Raw genomic sequence first — 8,602 nt, forward strand, 5'->3', positions numbered from 1 at the left:
CAGTTGGTCGCCACAGGGCTGCGAGGTCCTGGCACTCTGCCCCCAGGGACACGACCCGGCTGGACTGTGCATGCTCTTGTCCCAAACCCCTGCAACATAGACTGCCTGGCAGCGCTGTGCCCGCCTGCCCTTATGTCTCTGAAATACCCATTCACTGTCAGAGCATTTCTTCTTTGTTTATTGTGCACAGGACAAAGACAGCATTGTTCCTCTCCCTTTGCTATTTCTTTTTCAAGCTTCCCTCAGTCTTACTTTCTAGGAAAACAGTGGCCCTGGTTCTTTCAACACCTGTCGCCAGAGGTCATGTTTCCCAGTACCGTATATTGCTGTAACGTGTGGGGTCAGCGTGGCAGAAACTGGGCTGCTAAGCATGGGCACCCCATGTTCAGACTCACAAAACAGTGGCTTTCCAACCTTCTGCTTTGTTTTGTTTTGCAGACTCTTAAACAGTTTCTAGTCTCAATAGCGGAGTGTCCTGCACCAGGGCAGGGAGGGTAGTGTCTGCGGAGGGGTCAGACCCACCACACCTCTCCCAGAGCCAAAGCCCTTGGCTGCTCTCACACATGCACTCTGCACCGGCAGAGCACAGCCTGGGCTAAGGGTCTGCACCCACTGTGGGCCTGACACAGCTCTGTCCCTGCAAACACATCCACTATGTCCATGTTCCTCTGGTGCTGCTGTCACGTGAGTACCTCCGTGCCAGCGGACAGGGAGCCCCAGCTGTCCCTGAGCTGTGTTAAATGTCAAATGCAACAGCATTAGTCTGGTTTTGCCCAGTTTTGAACAAGCTATATCTGAGCAGCCCCATCGTCCTTTTACTTCTTTTAGACCTGAGGCCCAGATGATGGAGTGAGACCTGTCTTGAACTCAGCCCTGGTGTTTTTGCACTGGCCAAAGCAGTCACAGGGCTTAAGAGCGCAGCTGTGGGATTTCGCCTTTGGAGGAATTGAAGCTTTTCCTCATTTCCACAGCTCTACATGTTTCAGTCTTTCAGAGCAGTACTCTTCCATCCTGCTTAAGGGACTTAGTACCCTTGATCCCACCCCTCACCAGTGCTCAGTGGAGATTGCCAAGTTGCTGCTCTACCAAGAAGCTGCACCAAGACAAGGAATTGACTTCTGACTTTTGAGGCTGCCTCCAAAGAGATGGAAAGATCACAGTGCCTCCATACAATGATGGCTTTACACGATGAGCTGTAATGTTGCACCAGTCTGGCCACACACTGCTAAGCCTGTGTCACCCCCCAGTTCAGGTGCTGTGGTTAAATGAGCAACAAAATTCCTTGGCTGATGCTCTGACATAAATGGCCTCAAACATAAGACCCATGTTACAGCCACCATAGAAGCTGACCATCTCCATACCACTAAAACACACTGAGAAAGTCACATCACCCAAACCAAACCCATGGTGTGCAGCCTGGGCCCCTTCTTCCTGCTGCTACAGCGTTCATCCTGGAAGAGGGATGTCCACCACACAGATCTGTCCACCACGGAGAGCCTCCAAGCTGCTCATCTCTGCAAGCCCTCAGCCCAAACCTGCAGGGAAATCACATCTGAAAACTCCAGCTGTGTTAGAGCCATAAGCCAAGGAGCACGCGGGTAAGTCACCTGGCCTTCTTCCTATCATCACATTGCCTGGCAGGAACAGGAGGGCCTCAGTGAAGCATGTATTTACGCACCACAGCATGCTGTGCTTAGGAGAAGCTGCTCAGAGAATACTCACATTATTACCTGCTGTGCCAATCAAGAAGCCAAAGGCTGTGCTTGCCGGATCCTGTGGTTATTTACTCTGGCACAAAATTAAAATAACTCTGTTTGTACTGGAGCATGAGCAGAATTTAACTCTTACTTAAAAATAAACATGCAAGCAAGGAATATCAAAACATGTAAGAGTGTAAGAAAATATATTTATTAAATTCCATGGCAATAATATGGTAAAATTGTTAAATACATGCGTATTTTTAGACACCCAAGCAATACAACACGAGTTACAACAGCCAAGCAAACTAGGTTTAAAATGTATGCATAGTTGGTATCTTAGTGTTAGGTTAGTCTTAAATGTCATCTGCCAGACGGGAATATTATTTCCCCAACATGATCCCACGCTTCCTTTTTCAAGCATGCATTTCTTTAACTGCGTAGCTAATACATTTTCATGTTGATACACTTTGTTGAATCAGTACTTTACTTGGTATGCTACAACTTCATTAAAGTGCGTTATGATGATTTTACCTAAATTGTGATAGAAATATTTTTTCAGTAGCACATTTGGAAGCTGGAAAACTTCAGCATCATTCAGCAACAGAAATGTTAAATGACTAATTAGTGTGTTAGGAAGACTATTTTGTCAGCTTGGTTTATTGATTTATTGTCAGAATTAATTTCTACAGATGACTATTTCAAATTGTCAAACAATATTTTCACTAGTATTAAACAAAAGTCCATTAAAATCTTTTTAAAAACAGAACATAAAAACATCTCTAAACAAATTATTTACGCTGTAAAAAATATGGTATAAAAAGAGCTAAAAAAAATTGAACCTGTTCACAGTATATACTTTAAAAATTACAGCATTATAGTACACCGTATTTTCTTTTTTCAGGTGACCTGTACGACTCCACCAGTTCCACTGCTCTATGCGCCACAACAGGATCAAAGTTCAAATTACTGTTACCTTTGGGTAGGATTTCAGACCCAAGTTGATTCAGTTATCTTCTTTTTTTGCTATCCCCTGCTTTACAAACTTTTCAGACATGCTATGAAGCACAGAATGTTGTTAATCCTAAGCCACTCTTGAATCACATTAAGGAAACACTGACAAAGTGATGTTCAAGGATTGCTTTTTTATTGTATTACTCCTAAAAAGTGTGAGACCTTACCAGTTTCTATTTCACTTTGCCCTGCTTGAACTACTTTTTTGATTTTTTCTGAGCCCAAATAATGACAATGAGAACATTTCATTTTTTTTGCTTTGTCCCTGGGTAAGTTTTACTTACTACATTTTGCACAACATGGGACCTAATGAGTTGCAAAGGTATTGAACCTTCTTGTGCAAGTTGTGCATACCCTTCCACTGGAGTTTGCTTTCATGTCACAACAGTAGAAGTGCAGATTTGCGACTGTCCGAAAACCTACCTGGAGATTCTGTTGGGGATCACATTAAAAAATTAGGATGCCGTCTGCTCTGCTGCACCACAAAGTTACCTGGGCAGTGCTGGCACAAGGAGAGGGTGAGACTGGAGAGAGATTAACCCCATCCTCTCATGCAGCATCCTGCCATCAGACCAGCTCACCTGCATGGGGATACTGTGCCCCTGCCCTCCAAAATATAAAAGTTTTCTGGAGACTATTTTGTAAAAGCAGAAGAAATTAATAGATGTTTTTTGTGGGGAAGAAGTATTGTTATGCACCCTGGGACAACTTGTAAAGTTACAGAAACCCCTGCCAATATCATCTGAGGTTTGTTTGCATAACATGCAAAAAGGAAACAAACACTGGTTATCTTAGAAACACTGGGGAAAATCCAGAGTTACATAAATGGAGGAGGAGAGGAAGGAATATTATTATGGGAGAAACTGTTTTCCAGCTTCTAAGGAGATATTTAAAAATTTAAGACAGGCCTAAATATGAGGAAATTAGTTTTTAAACACTTCAACGTTTCTGAATCTATGTCTGGCATCTGGAGTCTGGGATTGTGTTTCCAAGCTTGCTAAGGAAAAGGCAAAAAAAAAGCCAACAACAAATATTGCGAACATCTAACAGTATCTCCGAGTGTCAGCCACACAGGGCACAATTTAACACGCAGCAGCACAAACTCCATGTAGTGTGCTGGGAGGAGCGCAGAGGGCAGCTGTTTCCTCTAGATGAAACTGCATCTCAGAAGGCATATATTCAAGTACAGGGCTCCAAAAAAATTGCTTTGGGAATTGCAAGCCAACTTCCTCTGCAATATGCACCTAGGTACATAATAACATGCATAAACATTTCTTAGTGTTAAAAATATTAATGCCATTTGCACTGACATCTTCATCAAAGTATATGGCGGAACAGATGCTATTTACATGGGGAGCTCTTGACAGATTCATGGTACATGGAGCCTTGTTAGCATTCTGATTCTTTAAAGGTTACATTCTTCCTATGTATTTCAAATTCTTTTACTATATTTCTATCTACTTCTAGGTATACACCTATTCTACTTACAAAGCAATATTTGTCTAAAAACAGAGCACATGATTTCTCATTGCCATTTCAGAGTGATGTCTAAACACCTTCTCCCTCCAAGGCATCCAACTGCTTTCATTTTTGCCACTATTCATGTTCAGCTGAGTGTCCTGGAGGACAAGATCACTGGAAACACCACAGCCCTAAGCTTTAGCCAGCTGAATGTATTTAAAAAAAAAAAAAAAAAAAAAGTGGCTTGAACGTGCCTCTTCAGAGCAGCCTAAAACTCAAGGTCAGCAGCAGCTTGCTGCTGCTGTGTTGCCAGCAGGGGCAAGCTCTGGTCCCCCACATAAACCAGAGACGAAGAAACACGGTGCGTTTGCCAATTGTGCCATGACTGACAACACGGCTACCAGTTCCCTTTGGAAATGGTTTGCCCATGAAAGCAGTGACTACAGATAATAAAGACAGCTACCACAGCAAATGTCAGTCATTGGGTCCCACCTCTGCCTATGCAGCCACTGCAAAGCAGGGGAGGTAACATTGCCTCCCTGTACTATTAGCTTACTATTTTGTTGATATATTAGTTAGTAGTGCTGTGAGGTATATCACATGCAGATCTACCATCCCAAAATTTAACACACAAAAACAAGATCCCAGATCCCCCTGCATGTCAGAACAACAAAAATAATGAATGTGTCAAATAGGAGAGTGCACAATGTTACATCAAATGTGACTGATGTTCCATGCATACAGTGAACAGTACAAAAACCTATTACAAACCCCAAATTGTCACATATGACAGGCATGGCTCAAAAATAAAAAGCAGCAGCACTGATGATTTGTTTCAGAAATAAATTGCTTGGCATTAACACACTACATCTCTGAACACCGATCCAACTGGAGGACTGAAGCACTGAGTTAGGAGTAACAGTGTTTTGGACACAATCCCTTCTGGTCGTATTTCGGTGAAAATATCCCCTTTGGAAGTTGGTTTTTTTTTTTTGTTAGTTTTGTTTTTGTTTTTTTTTTGTCTGTTTGTTTTGTCTTCATTTTTTTTAATTAAAAAAAAAGCTGAATTTTCTATTCTTCTAGAAAAAGAGCAAAAAGCCAAAAGAATGAAAACAAAATAGATGTTCAATAAAGGAATAAGACCTTTCAGAAAATGATTTTTAGGAAATGCAATACTTGAGGTTTCCTAAGACATTTTTCAGAAAAAAATTGACTAGAGAGGTTCACCAGGAAGCCCGAAGGCACTAGTACAAGGAGTCTGAGCCCCTCTAAAACCTGAAGTTTTAGTCTTACAATTGCTATCAATGCATTTAGAGGCTAAACAGCACCTGCTTTGAAAGTGAATTTGGTTAGGAGACATTCCTAAAGACGCTTCACTGGTTTAACATGGCACTTAGGCTCAAAAAGCAAGTCCGTTCCCTGACGGTCCTTGTCACACATTCTTACTGCTCCATGCACCTAGGGGTGTCTTCACACACCCTCTGACTACCCATCTGCTATTTGGGTACACTGCTGAAGATTCAAGATAGGCATTTGAAAAGAGTCCTCACTGGCAGCACTGAAGAGACTCAAAGGAAACCAGAGAGGTGAAACAGCTGAGCTTTCACATGCTGGAATGGAAACTGCTTATTGGTTCATAACCATTAAGCAACAGTAAACAATGCTACATATACTGCACAAGCTTGTGTCCCTCACCCATTCACCCCACTCCTCTGCTACTGATACAAGTTGATGTGCATGGCAAGCGATTGCTATCAACAGGACTCTTCTGCCTTGCATCCTGGGAATCAGAACACCAGCCAAATGAACTATATAGTCAAGGTTTTAAAAAAAAAAAAGAGTGATGGATAATTAAAGTTCTTTGATAACATCAAGGCAGACCCTGTATTTGTGGACCTCTCCCCTACCTAATCACTACAAAATGAAGCAATTTAAAATGCTGTTGCCTCTACTGAATAGGACGAGCAGCACAAAGGAAAACCTGAGCCTGTGATGCTTATGTTTAAGAGATTCACCATGGGAGCACTGCAAAGGGTGTTATGCTGCTCCCTATGAACTCTGTGTGTTCTCTGCAGCTGCCCTGGCTTGCAGTCTGCCAAATTAAAAATTGCTAGTGCTCTCAAACTTCAGTTTGGTTTTGCTTCTTGCAATACACAGCCATGTGAAAGCACAGTTACTCTTCATCATCAGCTGTTCTGCTACAGAGGGGGTTTTTTTGTTTGTTTGGATCCCCACACAATACTGATTGCTCCTCTGCATTGAGAATCTGCTCCATAAAAAACCCAAACCACTACCCATACACTCTGTCCATAACATCTTCTGCTTTCAATTAAAAGCATATGGCAGCACAATCTAAAATTCATCTTAGGAGATAAACACATTAAGCCAAATCTGCACTAGTTAAAAGAACTCTGCTCTAAAAGAGATACTGAGGGACAGGGTTGCTACTATTAGGATTTAGCCACCTCCCAGCTATCAAGCACAAAGGGCAGAACTTCTTCCTTTTATGTACTAGTTTAGTGTTCTGAGCTATAGGCAGTAATAGATTAGGCATGAGACTTTCTCTTGTGGTGAAATCTAGTGACAGATGGACACCAGCTCTTTGTACCACCTGTCTGTCTTCCCACTTCCAGCTCTGCTAATTCCAAGATTCAACCTCAAAAGCAGAATCCTATCTGCAGTTTCTGTTCTTTCAGACACACCTCGCACTGTCAGGTCTGCAGACAGATACATTTTTACTGTGTTCACCAGTTCACTCTTCCAGAAGGCACACACAGGCAGTTGTTACTGATGATTTGGATGCTATTTAGTGTCTTGCCTTTTTGTCAGTTTTGAAATCCCTCTGTTACTTTCATTCCATGGAGATGGCAGAGATGCACCAACATCTGCAACTGCACCATCCATTGCTGTGATTAGGTTTAACCTAATCCTTGGTTTTATTCTGATGGACAGATCACATGGTTTGGAGACCAAATGTCTGCCAAGCTAGCCATCCTTCTGGTCTGTTCTCACACCTTTACAACAGCAGCTTAGCCAATTGAGCCTCCTGTTTTGGGATCTAGTTTAGAAAACCACTACCCTGTCTTATTTATTCAAAAAAACCCACAATGTAGCTAAGAAAATTGCAATCTAAAAAAAAAAGATTTGGTTAGGCCTTTATGGAGACCCTTTTTGATCAAGCTCTTTAACATTTGACCTCTCACTGATATGTTTTACAGTAAATAACAGGTAAATTAGAAAGCACTTTCTCCTGTAAGCTAGTGAAATTCATGTGTGCCACAGTGTGAAGTTTACACAGTGTAATGTTAAAATTACAGCTGCCTAGAGAAGTGTAGGTGAAAACAAGCATTTTCAGAGATGATTGTTCTGAACAGTCCTTTAAGCACACAAATGTACATCATTTAAGCTTTCTTTGCATCACGTGTCTGGTACAGGAGAGGTAGAATTAGTGGCACTAAAACCTTCTTGGGTTTCTCCCTGCCACTAGAGAAATCCACCTTGTAGTCCCAGGTAGGATGTATGGAAAAGGTCTTGTTGGGTAGACACTGGACAGCCAGGCAGCAGGTAGCAAAAGTAATACAATAAAGACCATCCAAAGAGCAACTTGTTCAAGTGCTACTACCTCTAATTTTGCATGCCGAACTGCTTGACAGCTAATGTTAGTAGACAGAGATTTCCCCATGGCTTACATTTCTGCATAGTGCAAAGACTGCTAAACACTGGGGACAAATGGAGTACTGTACCACTTTGAAGCAGCAGATCTGGAGCTGAAGCAATGAAATACAAAATGCATTAGTGCAATACATTAGGAAAGATTAACTCCTTAACCAAAGGATAGAAAAAATATAGAGCATTCTAAGTTTAAAAAAAAAAGTTTTAAACCTTATGCAGTTCTTGTGAGGTTTAAATCAGTGTTACACTTTTTTCCCCAAGTTTGTACCCCTGAGTCAAACATTGAATAAACATTGTACAGTAGGTACAGAAACTAGTGTCTAGTTAAAAAGCAACAGGTTTGAATGGCCATTGCTTCAGAAGTGTTAAACAGTGACAATACCCTTCCGTACGGGAGAAGAAAAAAAAATAGCACTCTAATTTGTTCTTAGTTTATAACTAGGTAAAAGATTTAAAGAGTTTCCAACCACATGGCTTCCATGTGTTAGGCTGAGGTTTGTGATAAATTAAACCTTCAGTAAGGAAACCTGTTGGGGCTGCATCATTTGAGTATGCACAGTTGAGAACAACTACAACAAAGCAAAGCAAACTTTCCAAGTTATGAGTTGCATAAGACCGTATTAATCTTGGAGCACTATGTGAAGGTAGGCAGAGTTCTTTTTGACTATGATTATCAGGAGCTCTAAACTCCATACCCATATATCCAATATATTGTACTAGAGTAATAACTAAATTCTATAACTTTGGCCTCTTGGCCT

This window comes from Pterocles gutturalis, unplaced genomic scaffold (genome assembly GCF_000699245.1).
Source record: "Pterocles gutturalis isolate BGI_N339 unplaced genomic scaffold, ASM69924v1 scaffold30667, whole genome shotgun sequence".
Classification (NCBI taxonomy): domain Eukaryota; kingdom Metazoa; phylum Chordata; class Aves; order Pterocliformes; family Pteroclidae; genus Pterocles; species Pterocles gutturalis.